The sequence below is a fragment of the Macaca mulatta genome, chromosome 14 (genome assembly GCF_049350105.2).
Source record: "Macaca mulatta isolate MMU2019108-1 chromosome 14, T2T-MMU8v2.0, whole genome shotgun sequence".
NCBI lineage: Eukaryota > Metazoa > Chordata > Mammalia > Primates > Cercopithecidae > Macaca > Macaca mulatta.
This window is the reverse complement of record NC_133419.1, coordinates 107,103,289-107,127,334: the sequence shown is the minus strand read 5'-3', so window position 1 is coordinate 107,127,334 and position 24,046 is coordinate 107,103,289. Positions and strand designations below refer to the sequence as shown.

Here is a 24,046-nt window from a genome sequence, read left to right as displayed (position 1 = left end):
GTAGCTGGGATTACAGGCATGCACCACCATGCTCAGCTAATTTTTTGTATTTTTAATAGAGACGAGGTTTCACTATGTTGGCCAGGCTGGTCTCAAACTCCTAATCTCAAGTGATCCACCCACCTTGGCCTCCCAAAGTGCTGGGATTACAGGCATGAGCCACTGTGCCCAGCCCCCCAAAGTCTTAACTCAGTTCAGCATTAACTCAAAAGTCCACAGTCCAAAGTCTCATTCAAGACAAGGTAAGTCTCTTCTGCCTATGAGCCTGTAAAATCAAAAGCAGGTTACTTCCTAGAACAATGTGGGGTATAGGCATTGTTTAAATATACCCATTCCAAATAGAAAAAAAATGGCCAAAATGAAGGATCTAAAGAACACATGCAAGTCCAAAACCCAACAGGGCAGTCAAATCTTAAAGCTCCAAAATGATCTGACTTCATCTCTCGTGTCCAGGTCATACCAATGCAAGAGGTAGGTTTGCATAGTTTTGGACAGCTCCACCCCTATGGCAGGGTACTGCCTCCTCCTGGCTGGCTGAATGGGCTGGCATTGAGTGTTTGCAGCTTCTCCCAGTGCACAGTGCAAGCTGTCAGTGGGAATACCATTCTGGGTTGCACAGGATGGTAGCCCTATTCTCACAGCTCCACTAGGCAGTGCCCCAGTGGGGACCCTGTGGAGGGGGCTTCAACCCCACATTTCCCTTCCTCACTGCCCTAGCAGAGGTTATCCATGAGGGCCCCATCCCTGCAGCAAACTTCTGCCTCAACATCCAGGCATTTCCATATGTCCTCTGAAATCTATGCAGAGGTTCCGAAACCTTAATTCTTTACTTCTGTGCACCCACAGAGTCAACACCACATGGAAGCTGACAAAGTATGAGACTTGAACCCTCGGAAGCCACAGCTGCAGCTGTACCTTGGCCCCTTTTAGCCATGGCTGGAGTGGCTGGGACTCAGGGCACCAAGTTCCTAAGCTGCACATGGCAGGGGGGCCATGGGCCTGGCACAGAAAATGCAGCTGACTTGAATTTTTCCTCAGAAAATGGGTTTCCCTTTGTCACATCATCAGGCTGCAATATTTTCCAAACTTTTATGCCGTTTCCCTTTTAAAACCCAATGCTTTTAACAGCATGCAAGTCACCTCTTGAATGCTTTGCTGTTTAATAATTTCTTCCACTAGATACTCTAAATCATCTCCCTCAAGTTCAAAGTTCCACAAATCTCTAGGGCAGAGGCAAAATGCCACCAGTCTCTTTGCTAAAACATAGCAAGAGTCCCCTTTACTCCAGTTCCCAACAAGTTCCTCATCTCCGTCGGAGACCACCTCAGCTTGGATTTCATTGTCCATATCATTATCAGCATTTTGGTCAAAGTAATTCAATGAGTCTCCAGAACATTTCAATCTTTCCCACATTTTCCTGTCTCCTTCTGAGCCCTCCAAACTGTTCCAACCTCTGCCTGTTACCTGGTTCCGAAGTCTCTTCCACAGTTTTGGGTATCTTTCCAGAAGTGCCCCACTTTACTGATACTAATTACTGTACTAATCTATTTTCACATTGTTGATAAAGAAATATCTGAGACTGTGTAATTTATAAAGAAAAACAGGTTTAATGAATTCACAGTTCCACATGGCTGGGGAGGCCTCACAATCATGGTGGAAAGTGAAAGGCACATCTTACGTGATGGCAGACAAGAGAGAATGAGAGCCAAGAGAAAGGGGTTTCCCCCTATAAAACTCTCAGATCTTGTGAGATTTATTCACTACCATCAGAACAGTATGGGGAAAACCACCACCATGATTCAATTATCTCCCACTAGTTCCCTCCCACAACGGGTGGGAATTATGGGAGCTACAATTCAAGATGAGATTTGGGTGGGGTCACAGAGAAACCATATCAATGGGATAGCATATTAGCAAACTACCCATCTGACAAGGGATTAATAACCAGAATATATAAGGAGCTCAAATAACTCTATAGAAAAAAATCTAATAATCCAATTTAAAAATGGGCAAAATATTTGAATAGACACTTTACAAAAGAAGACAAACACATGGCAAAAAGGCAGATGGAAAGGTGCTGAATGCCACTTATTATCAGAGAAACGCAAATCAAAACTACAATGAAATGTCATCTCACCCCAGTGAAAATGGCTTTTATCTAAAAATACGGCAATAACAAATGCTGGAGGATGTGAGAAAAGGGAACCCTCACACACTGTTGGTGGGAATGTAAATTAGAATGACCACTATCGAGAACAGTTTGAAGGATCCTCAAAAAACTAAAAATTGAGCTACCATATGATCCAGCAATCCCACTGCTGGGTATATGCCCAAAAGAAAGGAAATCAGTATATTGAAGAAATATCTGCACGCCTATGTTTGCTGCAGCATTGTTCACAGTAGACAAGATTTGGAAGCAACCTAAATGTCCATCAACAGATGAACAGTAAGGAAAATGTGGTACTATTCAGCCATAAAAAAAGAATGAGATCCTGTCATTTGCAACAACATGGATGGAAATAGAGGTCATTGTGTTCAGTAAAATAAGCCAGGCACAGAAAGAAAACATTGCATGTTCTCACTTGTTTTGGGGATCTAGAGATCAAAACAATTGAACTCATGGAGACAGAGAGTAAAAGGATGGTTACCAGAGGATGGGAAGGGTAGTGGGGCTATGGGGAGGGAGGTGAGAATGGTAAATGGGTACAACAAAAAATAGAAAGAATGAATAAGACCTATTACTTCAGAGCTCAGCAGGGTAATTATAATCAAAATGATTTAATTGTACATTTTAAAACAACTAAAAATTATAATTGCATTATTTGCAATATAAAGGATAAATGTTCCATTTTCCATGGTGCAATGATTATGCATTGCATGCCTGTATCAAAATATCTCATGTACCCCATAAATATATATAACTACTATATACCCACAAAAATTAAAAATTAAAATTTTTTAAAAAGTGAGTCATGGACAAAACACCATATATTTATGTCATGTAATATTTTATTTATGTTGTGAATTTTCACAAGCATTATACAATAATTATTTTGCATCAGGCTTTCCATATTATGTGTAGGATTTCTTTCCAGTAGAAGTTTCACATGACTTTTAAAGTAATTGTTAAAAGCGGTAACTTCTCTGTACTTTTTTATTTTTTGAGACAGAGCCTCACTCTGTTGCCCAGGCTGGAGCGCAGTGGTGCCATCTTGGCTCACTGCAAGCTCCGCCTCCCGGGTTCACACCACTTTTCTGTATTTTCTACACTATTAGTGCTTTAATCCAGTATACATTCTTGTATTTATAAAATTTTCTTCAGTGTCTGTTACCATGTGTCTTTGCGTATATATGAGAAATGAAAACATTCCCACATTCCATACATTCATAGAGTCTTCCTCCAGAATAAGTATGCCATCAAGTGAAAATGGAACAACTAAAGGCCTCGCCATGCTTCTTACATTCATAAGGCTTTTCTTCCACGTGAGCTCTTCCGTATTTTCAAAAAGAACTGGGAAAACTAAAGGCTTAGCCACATTTCTTACAATCATAGGGTTTTTCTCCAGTGTGATTCTATTCAATTCTTTTGACCTCAAGAGTCTTTGAATGGAAAAGGACACTAGATCATTCGATCCTTTTTTTTACAATTGAGACTAACAAATCTCAGATAGTAAAGTGGTTAGTTGATGATTTTCCTATATCTTCTGCCACTGTGTCACAAGGTAAGTGGCCAATAGATTGACGACTTCAGAGAAGTCAAAAGAGAGATGTACGACATGAGAAAAACGAAGTTCAAACTGGCTATTGGATATAGGGTCACTAATATGCTTTTTTTTTTTTTACAGAGAGAATGTTGAAAAGAATATTCAATTTTGTTTGAAAAGTTGTAGAGTAGGGCACTAGTGAATTACTCAGTATCATCTGTTTTCATTTTTGACAACACAATTTTTACGGTAAAGATTTCAATATAATCACCAAACAACAGGATCCATCTATGTGACAGCATCATATATTTGGTCAATTTTTATCCTGCCAGCTTGTAGAGGGGCCACAGACATGTCCCAGGTCATAATGAGGGTTAGTGGCAGATCTCAAATGAACAGCAAGGTGGCGGGCGCCTGTAGTCCCAGCTACTCGGGAGGCTGAGGCAGGAGAATGGCGTAAACCCAGGAGGCGGAGCTTGCAGTGAGCTGAGATCCGGCCACTGCACTCCAGCCTGGGCGACAGAGCGAGACTCCGTCTCAAAAAAAAAAAAAAAAAAAAAAAAAAAAAGTGAAATTTTGCCTGAAACAGAACCTGCTATGATATAGGTTCTGATAATGTGAAAAGGACCAAGATAACTAGGGCGGGGAGAGGGTGAGAGGATAATCCCCAGGGGGCTAGGACTAATTCATCCCTGTGATCTCTCTTGTGCCTACCATAACGGTTAGCCCGAAGTAGACACACAGAAATGTCATTTTTTCATTGACTTGAATCTGACCCACTAAAATCAAGAGTTGTTTGCTGATGGCTCTGCTGCAGCTGTGAAGAAATAAAAGCAGGGAATTCCAACAGAAATTATTATGCAGTGTTTACATAGTTTTCCCAGAAAAACCACTATGACTTTCAAAGGCATAATAACTCAATAAATTTTCCAGAAGAAACAAGAATGAAAATGAGGATCATGTAGATAGAACTTATGTAATTCTAAACAAGGCAGTTAAGCTTTTGGGAAAACAGTTTTGATTTCGGATTAAGAAGGTCATGAATATGTCTCTCCCACATTGAATATTATAATTCCAAACAACTTTTTCACGTGTTAGTGGACATTTTTTTAAAATGACAACAGAATATTTCCTGGGCTTCTATATTTTAAATCCTTGGAGAACAGAGTGGTTCTATTTTGAGAAAATACCACATTGATAACCCTGAACTCTTCTGGATGTGGAATTCACAGAATGTTAAATATGAGATAAGTTTAACTCTGTGGAGAAAGCTACACTGAAACTTTAGCATGAACTATCACTTCTCAGGGTGTCTATGAGAAAAGTATTCGCAACAACAGTTCAACACTATGACCTCATAACTATCAATTTAGTTTGCATATAGGTGCCCCTGGTGGCTCATATCGGTTTTACATAATTCACTATTCTTTACCTCTTGAAAAGCTCATGTTGAAGTACAGCATTTGGCATGTGAGTAAAAATAACACAATCTGCTAAATGTCATAATAAAACAAATGGTTTTATAAGACATGCTCAGGTAGCACCCAGGGAGAAAGGTATCTCTCTGCTTCAAAGGCTCATCCCACTATTTCAGCTGTCAAAGCATGGATACCTGGAGCCAAAGAAAGGAAGAAAAATGTAATATTAGTTCACTATATTAATATGGTTTTTAAAATACCTGTTGGATCTGAAAAGAAAACTGAGAGGTCAATGGAAAGAGGCAGAGCAATGTAACAGAAGACCTTAGCATTTAGAGCAAAACCTGAATTATACCTGAGGTCTTGGCTCTGTTACTTACTGGATATGTGGCTTAGAGTGGCTAACTATAGGCTCTGTTGCCTACCTACTCTCAAAAAGAGAAATATCTACTTCACTTGACTGCTGAAAAGAATTTAGAGGAAATAATTCAGCATATAATCTATCATGGGTCCTAACTCAGCAACTGGTAAGGAGATTGGTTCCATTTAAATATAACTTTGGGAAGCATCGATGAGAATAAGAACACAGATCCACTGATGTTTTTCTATACTGTTATTTTCTTCTAAATCTTCCTGTAATTTTTGCACTGAATATTCCAGTATAGACCTTTGGGAAAAAAATAAAAAGAAGGACAGACCCCATGAAAAATAGGTAGCAGACTCAAAACCGACTCCTTCAGCACATAATCATTTACAACCTCAGTTGCAACTTTTAGTAAAGTTAAGCATTGACTGTCTCATAGTGAGGTGTGTACCTAAAAGTCCTAAAAAGAAAAACTAATAACAGAAAATATATATAATAAGTGTTAGCTTAACCATCAAGCTTAAGGAATGAACAACTGTCAAAAAAGTTTAATTTAGGGTGATATAACTAAGATGTTATTCTGTGGCACTTTATATGAAAGAAATACGAACCAGAACCAGCTTACTACCCAGAATATGACACTACATAGAAACATACACACATAAATCAAGGTTTGCAAATCTCTTGAGATTCTCATAAAAGTAAATATCAAAGGAAGATGGTTCTTGATATGGCATCAGGTTATAGCCCAACAAACTTGAGGAAACTTTAACCCATAAAACTCTAGTTTTATAAAATAAATCTGAAAACCTAAATGAGCACCCAAAAATTTGCACTATGATTAATAAGGGCTTAGCAGTGTTCTTTTTCTGGAATTTAAAATCCTGTATCTAAAGCTAATGAAAGTGGTAGAATTCAGAGTCCAGAATGAAAGTCAAGCCTCATACCTGGGAGAAGCCTGTATTTAATTTATTTGGAGGAAAGACTTGAGGGCTATAAAACCTCAGGCACAGTCTCTTCATCTCCCTCAAGAATATATTTTAACATACCTTTTGATATAAAATACTACATGACCTTAAATAGCAGCCTTTTGGGGGGATTAGGACTAATTGGGCTTTTAACTGAATGTTGCTGTGAAACTGATGGCCTTGCTATCAGCAGGGAGCTGGCTATTTTTAATACAAACACAGAGAAAACGCAATGACAGATATGAAAAAATCTTTAAGCAAATAGACCTTAGAATGTTTAATTTTTGTAAGTTTATAAGTCTGCAGGTTTCTTTGGTTTTGTTTTTACGTAACAATATCTAATGTTAACTTCAGAAGCTGACTTGTGGGAAGGGACAGGAAAGGTGGTCTCTAAATGATTAAACAACTTCATCCATGAGGTTTAACCAGCAAGGCTTTGAGTAGATACTTTTCTTCTCTTCCTTAGATTCTTCATTTTTAAATGGGGAGGTATCCCTAAAAGATATGTAAATTCCATCTGGCTCCCAATTAAACTATCACTTATGGCACAGGGTCCCCAGCCTCTTAGGGGCCTGTTAGAAACGGGGCTGTACAGCAGGAAGTGAGAGGCTGGCAAGCAAACGAAGCTTCATTTGTATTTACAGCTACTCCCATTGCTCACATTATTGCCTGAGTTGGCAGCATTAGATTCTCATAGAAGTGCAAACCCTATTGTGAACTACACATATGAGGGATCTAGGTTGCATGCTCCTTATGAGAATCTAATGCTTGATGATTTATCACTGTCTCCCATCACCCCAGATGGCAGAGATCAGTGACTGACATCATCAAGCATTACATATTGCAATGTAATAATAATGGAAATAAAGAGTACAATAAATGTAATGCACTTAAATCATCCCCAAACCATCCCCCATCCCTGTTCATGGAAAAATTGTCTTCCACAAAACCAATCCTTGGTACCAAAAAGGTTTGTGACCCATGACTTATGGTATTGGGAATCCTAATTATTTCATTTCTCTATCTCTAAAAACTATTTACTTATTTGTTTTTTACAAATATTTTTACATTTATTACAAACTCTATAAATATTTATTAAGTACCTAGTATGTTCCAGTCACATAAATACTGGAGATAATGCCATGACCAAAACAGCAAAAATCTCCTCTGCCCTGAAATTAATATTCTACTGGGAATAAAAAATATAAACAAAAGCAAGTCAGAGGATGATAAATTTAAAACAAGGAAGAAGGAATAACTTCAGTAGGGTAAGACATGACAATTTTAAATAGAAAACTTCACTAAAAAGATGACATTTAACCAAAGAGCTGAAGGAAGTAGGAGGCGAGGCATGTGGAAATCTGGGAGAAAAACATGCCAGGGAAGGCAAGTGCAAACGGCCTGAGACAAGAGCAAGCATGTACATCTTCCGGAAACCACTAGGAGCCCAGTGTGAGTTGGGTGGAATGAGCAAGGAGATCAGTAGAAGGTGAGATTACAGCGGTAATAGGAGAGACAGCTGAGGATTTAAGTCCTTGGAGGTCATTGTATGAATGCTGTGTTTAACTCTGAGAGATGGGAAGCCATGAGCAGCAGGTGTAACATGACCTGCCTCCCTTTGGCTGCTGTGCTAAGACAGATCGCAATGGGCACAAGGTGGGTAGAGGAAACATTAGAGGATGGCTCGGACGAGGATTGTGACAATGTGGCTGGTAAGTGGTCAGATTCTGAATATATCATGAAAGTATTACCAACAAGATTTGCTATTGGATTGGATGTGGGTGTAAGAGACAGAAGTCATAGATTATTTCAACATGCTTGGCTGTAGGAATTGGAAGTATGTTAATAGAAAGACCAGAACCAGGCCGTCAGGCTTTGCAGTCCAACTCTGCCACTGTGACACTAGGCAAGTAAGCATTTCCCTCCACTCTGCATTGCAAAATGGAAGTAATAATGATATTCAACCTCACATGGTGTTGAGGATTATGTGAGTGAATACACAAAACAAATTATTAAAATAGTACTTGGCACATAGCCCCATGTAAATGTTTGCTATCATTATTACCATGATATTGGGGAAAATTATAGGGACCAGATTTGGGGAAAGAAGTTCAGGATTTAGTCTGAGGGCACGTGAGGTTTGAGACAAGATTCCTACCTGCAACCCAAGTGGGGACATTGGGCAGTCAGATTCACATATATATGAATCTATAGGTTAAGTATCATCAATGTATAGAAGCAACTGAAAACATAATACTGGATTAGATAACAAAGAGAAGAGTTCTAAAAATATTGCCCTAGGGAACATGAAAGGAGAGAGAATATAACAATGTCCTTGAAGCCAAATAAATCAATCATTTCAAGGAGAAGGCAGTGATCAGCTCAACCAAAGGTTCCTGATTGCTCAAATAAGAAAAAGACTGAGAATTTTCTATTGGATTTAGCCAGGCAGAGGTTCTCAATCAAGAGCTTTCTCATAGAGGGGTAAGGGTGAGGACTAGAAGGAAGAATTGGAAATAATAAGCAAAGTCAAGTCTTCTTAAAAGTTTTGCTCTGGAAGGCAGTAAATAAATATAGTATTACTTGAAAAATGAGATCAAGAAACATTATATTAATGTGGGGGAAATGGCAGCATATTTGTATGCTGATAGGAATGGTGTAATAGAGAGGAAAAAATTAATGATGCAGGAGAGAAAGGAGACAAAGATAAATTATTCTCATCCTGCCCCTCGAAACTAGGCAGACAGGAAAGGTGGGTCACGGGAAGCTTCAGTGTGATTTGAGGTACTCAAGGCTGGGGATCCCCAAGCTCCCCAGAAGTAAAAAGGTGAGAATGGATTTTCCTGCCACTACAGGAAGAACTACTCATTACTTATGCTTTCTGGGCAATTGGGAAAATACTGTTGACCCAGCCCGTTCCTCTCTGGTTTAGAGAAAGAAAGCCATTGGAGAACGGAAGCCTCAGGCAGCCAATATGTCTTCCTCTGCAGAGTATTGGCCTTTCCTCACTGAAAACTCAATACACAGTTCCTCCCAAGTGCTAAGAGACTTTACTAGAATTAGATCATCTAACCCTCTGTACCAATGAGGAGTGTATCACAATTATTTATGTTTTAGAAATGCAGGAACTAGGATCTTCTGTAAACAAATAAACTGCTCAGGAGATGTGAACTGAGATCTGACTTCAGAGCCTGAGCACTTCCTCTTCAGTCTACCTGCTTCACTATCTAACCCCTTCCATGCATGTCTTACTCAAGGACAGACAGCAGTTGCAGAAAGAGAACCAAATCTGAAACTCACTTCTCTTCCCCTGAAGAAAAATAATTCAAGATTTCCTTGAATGGAAAAAGCGAGTGCTGAAATGGATTCACATGTTTATATAACGGGACATAATTTTACTCTGTCATTAACTAGTCTTATGAACACTGATAAAGGTACATTTCATGACACCTTCAAAATGCTATTTGCCTGCCTTACAATTACTTGCCATCATCTCAGAAGCTTGAAAGTTCAATAGTTAATTAATGTGAAAATCATCACTGAGCCCCAGAACTACACAGTATTTTCCAAGGAACACTCACAAAGCCTAGGTTTGTACCTAGTGTCAAAAGTCTAACATTAGACCGGATAAGTGGGAATCTGATCGAGAAAGTCCCATACTCCCAGAGAACCTAGGAGCCAGGGACCCTGAATTCTTTCTTTAAGAGTAGCATCAGATCCTTCTCCTAAATATCTCTCCTTTTCTTTTTAATAAGAGGAACACAAAACTGGATCAATCAGTTAAGACTTATTGAGTCCCTGCTGTGTGCTGTTCTAGACAAGACAGGTACATATTCTGCCCTTCTTTGTGTAACTTGAATCAAGAGACACAATTTCTCGAATTTCATTTTCTCCTTCTGCAACATGAAAATTGTAAGATTTGACTTAAAAAGTTTTCTGATATTTCAAAAGCTGTGTTCCTTTTCTAACTCTCACATTAGCCAGCACAGAGAAGGCACACAGAGATACTCCTAACATGCCAGTTGCATTAGGTGGGCTGAACCCTAGACACCAAAGAGTAAGTGGCCTCAGGTAAATTTATTTCCTGTCTCAACTACTTTTCCTTTTAATATTGGAATAATAGTAGCTCCCTGAAAGGACTGGTGAAAATTAAATGATATGAATAATGTAAAACACCTGTTTGATTGTAATGTGCTTTGTGCTCTTCAAGTTAAAGGTGGATTAATTTTAAGTTACTTTCAAATCCTTTATTTCTAGTTCTACAGAAACCATCATGTTTTCTTAGGGCCAAGGGAGTCAGATCTTTCCATTAACATCTAACCTCTTGGGAATTTTCCAGAACCCTTTTATCTGCCCCAATCACAAAGGACCGTATATTAAGCACTCTAACTTCATCGTCTCTCAAATGAGCTAACAGAAAGTTCAATCAATTGTATATTGTCTATTTAATGACTAATCTGGCAACCCTAATGTGGCATGAAAATGATTCCTGTTAGAAACAAAATGAAAAAAAATCAAAATTTCAGACACTTTATCAGTTTTGACTATCTTTTTATAGGGCAAACTTCGCATGTGAAGAAAATTATGCTCTATGTCTACGTTTGCTTATAATTTACCTTGAAGAAGATTGAACTTTGCCACTATATCTGTCCTTATATGGCCGCTTACAGAGATATTTACCTGTTTCATCTCATTTAATTTTCAGAAAGGGAAAAAAATTATTATCCACATTTTACCATTGTAGAAACTGAAATTCAGATAAATAAGGTAATATGTATGTCACATGGCTAGCTTATTGTGTAACAGAGATTCAATCCCTTGATGTCATAGTTTATTACTAGTCCTTTTTACGATGCCGGGTAACCGATTTCTGAAGACCTTCGATGTTCTCACCACCTCATTCACCATGTTCTTATGGTATGTTGTCTGATAACATTACACGAATTTGATGAATTATTTATTCACCAAATAACTATTTTTCCTCTCTTATTAGGTGCTTTCCTAAGATTAGGACTGTAATAACCATAAACAGACATAATTGCAAAAATAAATGTGAGGTTGGAACTGTCGTTAGTGTCATGAAGAAGTATATGATGCTGGTCACACATAATGGGAGGATTTTATCTAGTCTGGGGCATAGAATCAGAAAAGACTTCCTGAAAAAGAGATAACTGAGCTAAAATCTAAAATCTAACTAGCCGCAAACCAGGCACAAGAAGAGTGTTCCAGGCAGAGGAAATGGCATGCACAAGGACAGTGGAAGGAGAGGAGAAAAGTCACAAAGAACTGGGAACAGATCAGGGAAGCCAGAGCAGAAACTAGCGTGGGAGAGGGGTGGTATAATGTGAGAAGAGACAACACACAACAGGAATTTTTAGAAATAGATTTTATTTTTTACAGCAGGTTTACAGCAAAATTAAGAGGAAAGTTCACAGATTTCCCATATACCCCCTACCCTGACACATGCATAGCCTCCCCCATTATCAACATCCGTTACCAGAGTGGTACATTTTTTGCAATTAATGAACCAACATTGACACGTTATCACCCAAAGTCCATAGTTTACATTGGGGTTCACTCCTGGTGTTGTAACTATATGGATTTTAATCACTATTATGAAAAATGATTTCTCTCTTTCTTTTGTTGATTTAACATATATTGATAAAGCACTCATCATATACCAGGCACTGGAGAGCCAGTAATGACAGATAGCCCCTGCACTCACGCACTTTGAGTTTTCACCAGAATACATGAAATAGGTCACTGAAATTCAATTCTATGACAATTTCAGGAAGTATATCTAAGAGAGACTTCTAATCTAGACTGGAAGGTTGGGATTGCATTAGGTAGGACCTAAACACGAATGAATGTTAGCCATAAAAAGGTAGGGAAGTGTTTCATAAGCCAAGGTAACAGAGCAGAAGGTCTATAGGTAATGGACTAAACCATAGAGTAGAAGTGGGGTTTAGAAATGAGGATGGAGATGTAGTTAGAAGTCAGCATGGGTCTCATAAATTATGTTACAGAATGTGCGATTTCTCCTAAATCACTGGAACTTTTCATCAGAGAAGAAATCAGACTAATTTATGTTTTCTCTTTGACTGCAGAATTGAAAATGGTTTGAATTGGACACCACAGAAGGTAGGGAGATATATATATATATATGAAAGCTATTACTATAGTCAAGACATGAGGTATGGTGACCTGAATTGGAGGAGCTACAGTGGGGATAGAGAGAGACAGATGGACTCACGCCACATCCAGAAGGTAGAATAAATAGAATGTGCTCTTTTGCAGAAACTGCCTTTGTTTTAGCACATTGCCTGAAATGCCTGCAGCCCCTTCTAGTTGAAATGACTCTGCCCGTAGCCTCTGCTAAAGAAACAGCCACGATTTGCACATGTGATGCCATTACCCAGCAGGTCCAGGTCACTAGAGGAGGGGAATCTTATTGGATAAAGGCTGAGTATCTGACCCAGAGCTAGGATACAATCTGTCTTAAATAAATTCATATTGTCTCTCCTGAGGATTAAAGTCAATAAATACAAAGAAAATAAGGCAAATCACAAAATACAATCTAACATTATGAGAAAGTCGAGCCACATGTAGAGCAACGTTAAGTTAGAATGCTAGAGTGAAAAGCCTTATATCCCAAGCTTCAGAGCTAACTTAGCCCACCCTGGTCCTGGAATCCCACCTCAGCTACTGCTCTTCCTTTGGTTATCTGGCTCTTTCCAATGTCCCATGCCTGCATATTGCTACATTAAATCCCTCACTGTTCGAGAAAATCTGAGTTAGTCTCGAATTCTTGAAGCCAAGTTAGTTCAACAAAAACAGTCCATCATACATCTCTTGAGGAAAGACAAACATCCGCCATCCTCCAAAGTACTGAAACAATGCAATTTTTCTTTCAAAAACCATTCCCATAGCTGTTTAACTGGTAGTTCTCTTCAAGAGCATACAGGAAGATTAGATTTAATGGGAATGACTGGTTGTTCCATATTTTAGTGAGAAATAAATAAGAAAAGGGGACTTCCATTGTAGTTAGAGGAATTTCAATTGGATTTTTCTTTAAAAGTAATGATATTTTATGCTAGAAAGGATACATAATGAATCTTCTCTGGACGAAATAGATAGCAAATCATTTTAGAAAAGTATTAGACTTTTTAAAACTGGAGTTCAATATATGTGCTACTCTCCAGAGCTCCATGAGCCATGATAGTTGCACTTATGGTGAATGAGGATCAGCTCATCAGCTCTGACGGACACAGAGACCCAGGTAGCCCTTCGGAAAAGGTTACAGCCTGCAGGTCTTTAGTTCATGTGGTGGGAGGGAGCTTGAAGAAAAGACACAAGATCAGCATTTAGTGTCAGAATGCCTCCACTGAAGGTTTGGCTCTATGCATTGTAAGTTTCTATTTTAGAATTTTTAACATAGAGATAGAAAGCTTTGCATGGTTACTGTATCACAGAGTTGCCATGTAGAAAGCATAATATAAACTGGACATCACTATACACTGTTCATATTTGTGATAAGAAGAGTTTTCTTACAGAATAAGGAAAACTACTGGTGAAAATCACATACAATAGCATAGACTTTGGGATCGGATGGGCCTAGCTTTGGGAATCCACTTGTTATAACACTAATCCCATAATATTGGACCAGTAAAACTCTTCAACACTCAGAGTCATCAGCTAGAAAATGGGTTAAAATGGCACCTGACTTCATAAGCCATTTAGTTTTAAATTAAATTACATGAGACCATAAAGTATTAAGCCTTCCAATTCATGCTTATTATATACTCTAAATATTAATTTTAATAGCAGCAGCAGTAGCAAGTGGGTTTTCAAATATTATTTATATACATCTCAGATCCTATAACATCTTGTATTGCCTATCCCAAGAAGTAACTCAGAATGGGCAACCTTGACTATAAATCTAATTTTTATAGCAACTAGCAATATGCTTCATTTATGTGACACAATAGTTTCCTCTTTGCTAGCAAAAGGAAACTTCCTCTTTCCTCTTTCCTCTTTCCTAGTAAAAGAAAATGTAGTCACTTTTTCCAGCCACTAATATGTAGTTGTCATTTAGGGAGAGTGCAGGACTGGTGGGCTGTCTTGAGGAAACACATTCTCTTAACATAGTGTTCAATTTATTGTTTAGAGTCTTCTAATTTAGTTTAGAGATAAGACTGGCAAGAAGAAAACATTCTATTCTATAATAAATGAACACCTACATCCTTAGAGTCTGTAATTTTGACTCCTACTTGTTTTCATATGTCCAGTCATTCAACAAATATTGATTGGCACTGGATTAAACACTGGCTATTTAACAGCTAGCAAGATTCACATGGTACCTGCCTTCAATAGTAGTAGTCCACTGAGTGCAGGGTAAAATAACCAATAATTACAATACTGTGTTTTAAAAGCTGTGATAGGATAAATATGTTTTATGACTACCTAGGAAGGACATTTGGCTCAGACTCATTAGGAAGCAATCCCATATGAAAACACAGGATTTGTCTCTTCTCCCTTATTAGATTATAGACAGGTCCTCTTGACAAAATCTGGCTTACTTTATCTTTGAATTCTCTGTAGTATCTGAATTATCACTTAGCACAAGTACTTGCCTGGGGTGTATCCAGTTGATTTTCTCAGGCTCACTCAGTATCTATCCCAATCTTCTTATAATATCCTACAAGGTTGAAAAACTAAAAATAAGATTTCCCAGACTCCCTTACGTACATGGTTATGACTGTGACTTGGATTAGACCAGTTAGACACAATCACAATGATTTGTTTTAGAAATGATTAAATGCAAACAGAAGTAGTACAAAAAGCATCTGATACAGGTGCAGATTGTAGCAGACACATGGGTTGGAGCCAACAAGTTTGACAATGACTTCCTGGGTCATAGTCAAGGTGGTATGAACCTGAGGCCAGCAGTTTAAATAGAAGCTTCCTGACTCCCTGACTTTTCAATTGCAACAGAGATGACAGCTCTCTCAGTGGGCAAGTTCTGCAGTGTAACTCTTACTCTATAGTCATTTCTAGAGGCCCAGCCTAAGGGTTGCTTTTCCAGCACTTTGAACAATGTTGTAGCCAACTACCTCCTTATATTAAGTCCCTTTCTGCTCAAACTAGCTGGAACTATCTCTGCTATCTGAAACTGAACCTTATTGCAGCCTTTTAAACAAAAATTAAAATTTTCAGAAACATATACTAAGCTCCATAGTCAATACATAAAGCACTATAAAGAATAATAAGGCCACCCACTGAATGTGAAAACAGCAAGAATGAGCACACAATGGCACACTTAATCAACTACATGAAGAACTATGCTTAAGATGGTCTGAGAATGCATTTATCAGTAGTTTGGAGTCACTCAAGGCCTATCAATGTGGCTCTGTTGCATGCTTAGAACTGGCATGTAACAAGTAGGCTGTCTAATCTATCCCATTTAAGAATGTGTTCTGGGCCAGGCGCGGTGGCTCACACCTGTAATCCCAGCACTTTGGGAGGCCGAAGAGGGTGGATCACGAGGTCAGGAGATCTAGACCATCCTGGCCAACATGGTGAAACCCCATCTCTACTAAAAATACAAAAGTTAGCCAGGCATGGTGGCATGTGTCTGTAGTCCCAGCTACTCGGGAGGCTGAGGCAGGAGAATCACTTGAACCGGGAAAGCAGAGGTTACAGTGAGCCAAGATTGGGCCACTGCACTCCACTCCAGCACTCCAGCCTGAGCAACAAAGCAAGACTCTGCCTCAAAAAAAAAAAAAAAAAAAAAAAAAAAAAAAAAAAGAATGTGTTCTGGTCATCACAGATCTAGAAAGAAGGAAGTCAATAAGCAGAAACAGGTCAGTGTGGCTTTCACATCTTAGAGATGGAGAACCAATCAACAGACAAGACAATCAGCCTCCCTTGGAAGGTGTGATTTTGTTGGTTAAGAGCACTTGCCTGGAAGATTGTCCACCTAATTCTTTTGGTTCTGTTTGTTACTGGGGGGTCCTTGCTCCCAGAGCTCCCAAGATGGTGGCAGGCCACTTCCAAAATGGAGGCTGGCCGCTTCCAAGATGGTGGCGAGCCTCGTGTTCTCTGACCTGGGGTTCTTGGCCTCACGGATTCCAAGGAATGGAATCTTGAGCCATGCAGTGAGTGTTATAGCTCTATTAGAAGCCTTCGCTCATGGAAGAGAACCATGGAACCCGGTGACTAGTGCTCAGCTCGATTAGGATGAACCCGGGCACTTAGTCATGCAGGAACAATGGCAAGCCTTTAGCTCCATCGGGAGCGGCAATGGGCACCTTGCTGGATCAGGAGCACAGCGAACACCCTGCCGGATCCAGAGGGATGGAAGTCAGCAGCAGGTCTGCGATGGTGGCAAACAGCAGTGGTGGATGGCGAGCGAAAGCTCAGCTTGAGCTGTAACAAACAGGGACCAGAAGAGAATGCAGTTGCAAGATTTAATAGAGTGAAAACAGAGCTCCCATACAAAGGGAGGGGACCCAAAGAGGGTAGCCATTGCCGGCTCAAATGCCTGGGTTTATATCCCGGTCACTGTCCCTTCTCCTGTGCTCTCAGGTGATAGATGATTGGCTATTTCTTTACCTCCTGTTTTAGCCTAATTAGTGTTTTAGTGAGCTCTCTTTACTATCTGACTGGTCAGGTGTGAGCTAAGTTGCAAGTCCCGTGTTTAAAGGTGGATGCAGTCACCTTCCCAGCTAGGCTTAGGAATTCTTAGTTGGACTAGGAAATCCAGCTAGTCCTGTCTCTCATGTTTCCAGATTATAGATTCGTAAAATATCTAGCTAGCTGCCCATCACATGGTGAGTATTTTACATACCTAAATTCACTTTCTTCTTTCACCGTAGTCTTTCTAAATCCATTGTATATATGAAAAGGCTGAGACTTATGGAACGTAAGTAATATACCCCAAGTCCCAGAGCCAAGTAGTTAGCAGAGCCAGAATTCACTGACTCTTTAATGCTACATGCAGAATCTTGAAAGGCATTTTATATTATGCAGCTTCCCACAAAAAAATACTCAACCAGGGAGAGAATGTATTGACCAAATGATATTAATATTCAGGTCCTCTTGCCAACCAGAGTTACCTGTAAAATAATTGTGTCTGGTTGTAAAGTAGTCCCTTATGAATAGGAATACCATGATTTCTCACACCTCATCCACTTCCTCAGACCTGTTGCATCAATTTCGTACATTTTAGAGGACCAACAAAGTTAAGAACAGTCTCAGGAACATGTCAAACCTACCAAAATGTCATCTTTGGGGGCCAGCCTGAACAGCAAACAAGCCTCTTAATTTATTCCTTTTCTCCTAAAGCCACAGCCTTTATCTTTCTCCTCCCTCTGTCTCCAGGAAGCTGTTGTGTTTTATGCGTCCAGCTCTTGGGTATTTACTGTAACTGCTTGACACAAATTTTTGAGCTATTTTGGTGAAAGGCTTGTCCCCATGTTGTTCTCACATGAAAGATTTTCCAAAGGTTTTATAATTCCACAGCTCAGTCTTATCTTGAATGGTTTTTCTTAAATACAGGCTCTGTGGACAGCAGGGAGTCTTAGCAGCTGCTTTTGTGACGTAATTTCATGGTCAACAAAAAAGCAACTCTGACCCTCATAAAATTTCATCTCCATCTGTTCAATGGTATCTAAAAATCAAAAGAGATTTATTCATTTAAGCTGTGACTTCCTGTGTTTCCCACAATTCACATACCCCTAGGAAACTAGTATTTTAAGCTTCATCAGTCATTAACATCCTACTGAGACTGAGTTTATCAATTCTTCTACCTACAGGAAGTTTTTAATAGGGACAGAAAGGGAAGCCTCAGATCATAAGGCTGTATTTAAAGCACAGGACCATGGAGTATTGTGTCTGTCTCTCTAGAACCCAACTCAGAGGAGAGAAGTATCAAATGCCTGATTCACTCTCTCCATGGTCTCTTTTTTATTTCACTAGATCTTCTGCAATCTGGCTGCCACTGCCACCATCTGAGTGTGTTCACTGATATGTAAGCTCCATAAGGGAAGAAATTCTGCCCATGCTTTGTCCCAGCTGGGACTGCCACAAAACCCATGCTCAATGAGCATTTACAAAAAAAAAAAAAGGAAGAAAAGAAAATGTGGAAGAATGACCTTCCAGTGGGCACTATTCACTTCTTATGGAAACTCTCTGGAGCATTTGTTTACCATTTTCTAATTCTTGGAACCCCTCCCTTGGTGTTCATGTTTCCCTGCCTTCCTTGGGTGAAAGTGAAGAGATGATGGTGGCACACTGATGAGGAGATTGAACTCTGGAGTCAGACAGACAAGGTTTAAATCCAAGATTTTCTACTTACTAATTGTGTGACCCAGGCAGGTACTTAATTGTCCAATTTTGTTACTTCATGAAAAATATGGGAATCTGAAAAGGTTTTGCACAATCAGATTGCAATAAGGATTATGTAAAAGAATCCCTGTTAACACTACATAGTACCATATACATAGTCAGCAATCATAAATATTAGCTATGATTTTAATATGTTAAAACCATTTGGTTGCTATTTCTCATGCTCATTCATGTGTCACTTAAATCTTTACAAATGATAAAACTGAATATTCCTCAGGTTTCCATTCTTTTGCTTCTTTTGCTTTTAACTCTATCTACATCTACTCCCTGTAAATTCTCATCCAGTCTATAGCCTCAATTACCCATTATATTTTAATGATAGACCCTTTAACACTTAACTCTCATTTCTGAACCATCAACTCCTATGTAACAGATATTACTATGAATTCATCCAAATTCACTTTTTTCTACCTTTTTAGTACACTGCTAGACTACATGTTTCCCAACCTTCCTTAGAGTTTTGTATGGCCGTGTGAGTAGCTTCTGTCAATGGAATATGGTGGTGATAAAAACAAGCCATCTCTAGGATTAGCACATAAAACACCTTCCAAGTGATCATTCATACTTTCTCCCCATCTATCAGTCTGTGCAGAAGATCTAGGGGAGGAGATGGATCCTTGAGAATGGTGAGGCCATTAAGATTGTGGAGCAGTGTCCCTAAATGACCCTGGGGAAGGCTACTTGCCAACCAAGAACAACTGCATTGTTCTTTGCATGAGCAAGAAATTAACTTTTACTGAATTAAAATGTTGAGATATGGGAGGATTGTTACAGCAGCTATTGGTTTATTACATACCCTTTATTTAACAGCCTCATAGACCTTTCACTTAGCTGTTCCCTCTGCAAATCAAATTCAGCATGACTAAAATTGAATTCTTAATTGTTGAAATTTTTACTAAAGAAGATATTTTACTTAACCAAAATTCAGCAAACTTCTTAACCTTTTCTCAGGCCCATCTGTGCACTTCCTTGTAAAATCCAGTGTTAGACAGGAAACATACTGCTAAGTCAGTGTGGTACTGTGAAATTAAAACCAGCCCAACTTCTCCATAAAACTGACAGTTATATGTGTGTGTGTGTGTGTGTGTGTGTGTGTGTGTGTGTGTGTGTGTGTGTGTGTGTGTTTAAATAAACATAGAAATTGACCCTTCCAGTCTTAAACCTTGAAACTTACTGTGTTGGGCCATTCTTGGGTCTCAGGAATACCTGAGACCAAGTAATTTATAAAGAAAAGAGATTTAATTGCAGGCTCTACAAGCATGATGTTGGCATCTGATTGGCTTCTGAGGAGGTCTCAGTGAACTTTTACTCATGACACAAGGTGAAGCAGGAGTGGGCCTGTCACATGGCAAAAGCAGGAGGAAGAGGGAGAGAGACATACCACACACTTTTAAACAACCAGACCACATGAGAACTCACTCACTATCACGAGGACAGCACCAGGCAATGAGGGATCTGCCCCCATGACTCAAACACCTCCCACCAGGACCCCCCAACATTGAGGGTTACATTTCAACATATTTGGACAGGACAGATATCCAAATCACATCATTTCATCCTTGGTCCCCCAAAATCTCATGTCCTTCTAACATTTCAAAATACAATCATACTTTCCCAAAGGTCTTAACTCATTTTAGCATTAATTCAAAAATCCTAAGTTCCAAGTAAAAAATCCAAAGTCTCAACCAGAGATGAATCCCTTTCACCTAACAGGCTATAAAATCAAAATTAGTTATCTACTCCCAAGATGCAACTGGGATACAGGCATTGGATAAAGATTCCTGTTCCAAAAGGGAGAAATTGGCCAAAAGAAAGGGAACACAGGTCCCACACATTTCTGAACCCCAGGAGGGAAGTCATTAAATCCAAAAGCTCCAAAATAATCTACTTTGACTCCATGTCCCACACCCAGAGCACACTGCTACAAGCGGTGAGCTCCCAAGACCTTGGGCAGCTCTAACTCTGTGGACTTGCAGGGTACAGCCTCTGCTGGTGCCCTCACAGGCTGGAGTTGACTGCCAGCAGCTTTTCCAGATTCAAGGAGCAAGCTGCCAGTGGATCTACCATTCCAGGGCCTGTAGGATGGTGGCCCCTTACCACAGTTTCACTGGGCAGTGCCTCAGTGGAGACTCTCTGGGGGGTCCCCAACCCCACATTTCCCCTTAGCACTGCCTTAGAAGAGGTTCTCTATGAGGGGACCACCCCTGCAGCAGGCTTCTGCCTGGGAACTCAGGCTTTCTCATATACCCTCTGAAATCTAGATAGAGGCTGCCAAGTCTCCTTTACTCCTGCACTCTGCATGACCACAGGCTTAACACCACATGGTAACCACCAAGGTCACCTTTCCAAGTGGCAGCCCAATCTGTACCTAGGCCCCTTTGAACTACGTCTAGAGCTGGAACAGCTGGGTGGGGAGCAATGTCCTAAAGCTGCCTAGGGCAGCAGGGCCTTGGGCCTGGCCCCCATAACCATTCAGTCCTCCTAGGCCTCTGGGCCTGTGATGGGAGGAGCTGCTTTTAGATCTATAAAATGCCTTCCAGGCCTTTTTCCCATTGCCTTGGCTATCAGCAACGGGCTCTCTTTTAATGATGCACATCTCCCTAGCAAGTGGTTATTCTGCAGCCTGCTTGGATTCCTTTCCTGAAATAGTTTATTTGCCACATGGCTAAGCTGCAAATTTTTCAAACTTTTATGCTCTGCTTCCCCTTTAAATATAACTTCCAACTTTGGGTCATATCTTTGCTCCCACATCTGAGCATAGACTGTTAGAAGCAGCCAGGACACTTCTTGAATGCTTTGCTGCTTAGAAATTTCTCCCACCAGATACCCAATTCATCATTCTAAAGTTCAAACTCCTGCAGATCCCCAGGGAACAAATAAAATGAAGCCAAGCTCTTTTCTTAGGTATAACACAAGTTATCTTTGCTATAGTTCCCATTAAGTTCCTTATTTTCATCTGAGACCTCCTCAGTCTGGACTTCACTGTTATTATCACTATCAATATTTTGGTCACAACAATTTAACCATTCTCTAAGAAGTTCCAAACTTTTCCTCATCTCTCTCTTCCTGTCTTCAGAGCCTTCCAAACTCTTACAACCTCTACCTGTTACCCAGTTCCCAAGCTGCTTCCACACATTTAAGTATCTTTATAGCAATGCCCCACTTTTCAGTACCAGTTTTCCGTGTTAGGCCATTCTTGCACTGCTATAAAGGAATACCTGATGCTGGGTAATTTATAAAGAAAAGAGGTTTAAATGGCTCACAGTTCTTTAGGCTGTACAAGCATGGTGCTGGCATCTGCTCTGCTTCTGGAGAGACATCAAGGAGCTTTTACTCATGGTAGAAGGAGAAGCGGGAGCAGACACATCACATGGCAAGAGCAGAAGCAAAATGGGGGAGGTGCCACACACTTTGAAACAGCCAGATCTCATGAGAACTCACTCACTATCACGATGACAGCACCAAGCCATCAGGTATCTTCCCTCATAACTCAAACACCTCCCACCAGGCCCCACTTTCAATATTGAGATTTACATTTCAACATGAGATTTGCGCAGGACAAATATCTAAACCATATCACTTACCTTTCTCTTATCTGAGTTTTTTCCTTAGGAAATGGACCCTCATGCCTCTCAGATAGTATCAAGGTACTGAAACTCACCAGATCACTGCATCCAGACAATGAGATGCCAGAACCCTCAATCATCATTATTGCTTCCTTATCCCTCCCTAAGTCCTGCTATCCACCACATAGCTACTACATTCACTTCCCCACTATACAAACTCCCAATTTTAGTTGGCTAGGAGAGACGGATTTGAGATTTGGGTCCTTTCTCTCTGGCTGTTGTCACTGAAATATTGCCTTTCTCCCATGGCAATACTGATTGTCCCACTGATTGGATTTCTGTGCTTTACCAAGACCCAGACCAAACCCCTGGTGTTTTGGTAACAAAATAATAAGAAATACATATTAGTCTCTGCCTCTCATTTCCTGGCACAGAGCTCTTGAAACCCTTGTAGATAATAGGGCAGTTGGAAAATAATCTGTCCTATTATTTGGTCTTTGACCTGGGTTCCTAACACAAATCTTCTAAGACATTAATAAATTCTTGAGTGATGGGAACCTCTGTTTCAGGTCCTAAATATATTGAAATTTCCTGGGTAATCAGAGCATCTTTTGTTCTAATGACAAAACACTTGGTGGGCTCCTGGATGACTTCATGATGGGTGCTGGTTGCCAGGGGAACCAATCATACAATTAGATGGTTAAAATTTTCAGTCTCACTTTTGGGGAGGAGAGAGAGGCTGAAGGTTGAGTTGATTACTAATGGTCACTCATTTAATTAATCATGTCTATGTAATAAAGCATCCATAAAAACCCAGAAGGACAGGGTTCAGGGAGTTTCTGTATTGCTGAACATGCAGAGGTGCCTGGAGAGTGGTGCACCCTGGAGGGGTGTGAAAGCTCAATGCCCCTTCCCACATACCTTGCCCTATGCATTTCTTCCATCTAGCTGTTCATCTGTATCCTTTTTATAATAAGATAATAAAAGTGTTTCCCTGAGTCCTGTGAGCTGCTCTAGTGGATTAATCAAAGTCCAGGAGGTGACCATGGGAATCCTGACTAATATCTGGTCATTCAAGAACTGTGGGTGACAACCTACTACTGGTGATTGGTGTCTGAAGCGGGGAGCAATCCTGTGGGACTGAGCACTTAATCTTTGGTATGTGATTTTAACTCCAGGTAGACTGAATGAGGAGACACCCAGCTGGTGCCCACTGAAGAACTGCTTGGTGTTTGGGTAAAAATGCACATACATCTGGTGTCAGAAGTGTTGTTAAGTGGTGTGTGAAAGTAGGAAAAAGACGTTTTTGTTTTCTTCTGTTTCACACGTTTGTTTTTCATCCAACATACTTTGGCAAGAATTCCCCTCCCTTGATACTCACTTATCCTCAACATCCAATTGGATGCCTCATCCTCCACCATTCTTCAGGTGATGTCTGCTCACCCTGACCCAGCTTCAACAAGAATCTCATTAGGTTGGTTTTGCCATAATCTCCCTAATCCCTAATGTTTCCTTTCTGTACTTTTCCATCCATTAACGTTCACCCTGCATCTTAGCTATAAATTTTCACTTGCCCATGCTGTATTCAGAGTTAAGCCCAATCTCTCTCCCGCACCGC

At 40.0% G+C, this 24,046-nt stretch overlaps 2 long non-coding RNA genes across 2 annotated transcripts in view; both read right to left on the bottom strand.

Annotated features, from left to right (window-relative positions):
- LOC144334601 (uncharacterized) overlaps positions 1–24,046 on the bottom strand; it is a 374,306-nt gene that overhangs the window by 314,701 nt on the left and 35,559 nt on the right. The window lies entirely within an intron of this gene.
- Positions 4,796–17,975, bottom strand: LOC144334547 (uncharacterized). Its single transcript, XR_013404505.1, has 6 exons — positions 17,731–17,975; positions 15,088–15,152; positions 13,133–13,791; positions 10,776–10,943; positions 7,558–7,643; positions 4,796–5,316 (listed from the first exon to the last, which is right to left on the bottom strand). It is a non-coding gene; the product is annotated as an uncharacterized LOC144334547 (long non-coding RNA).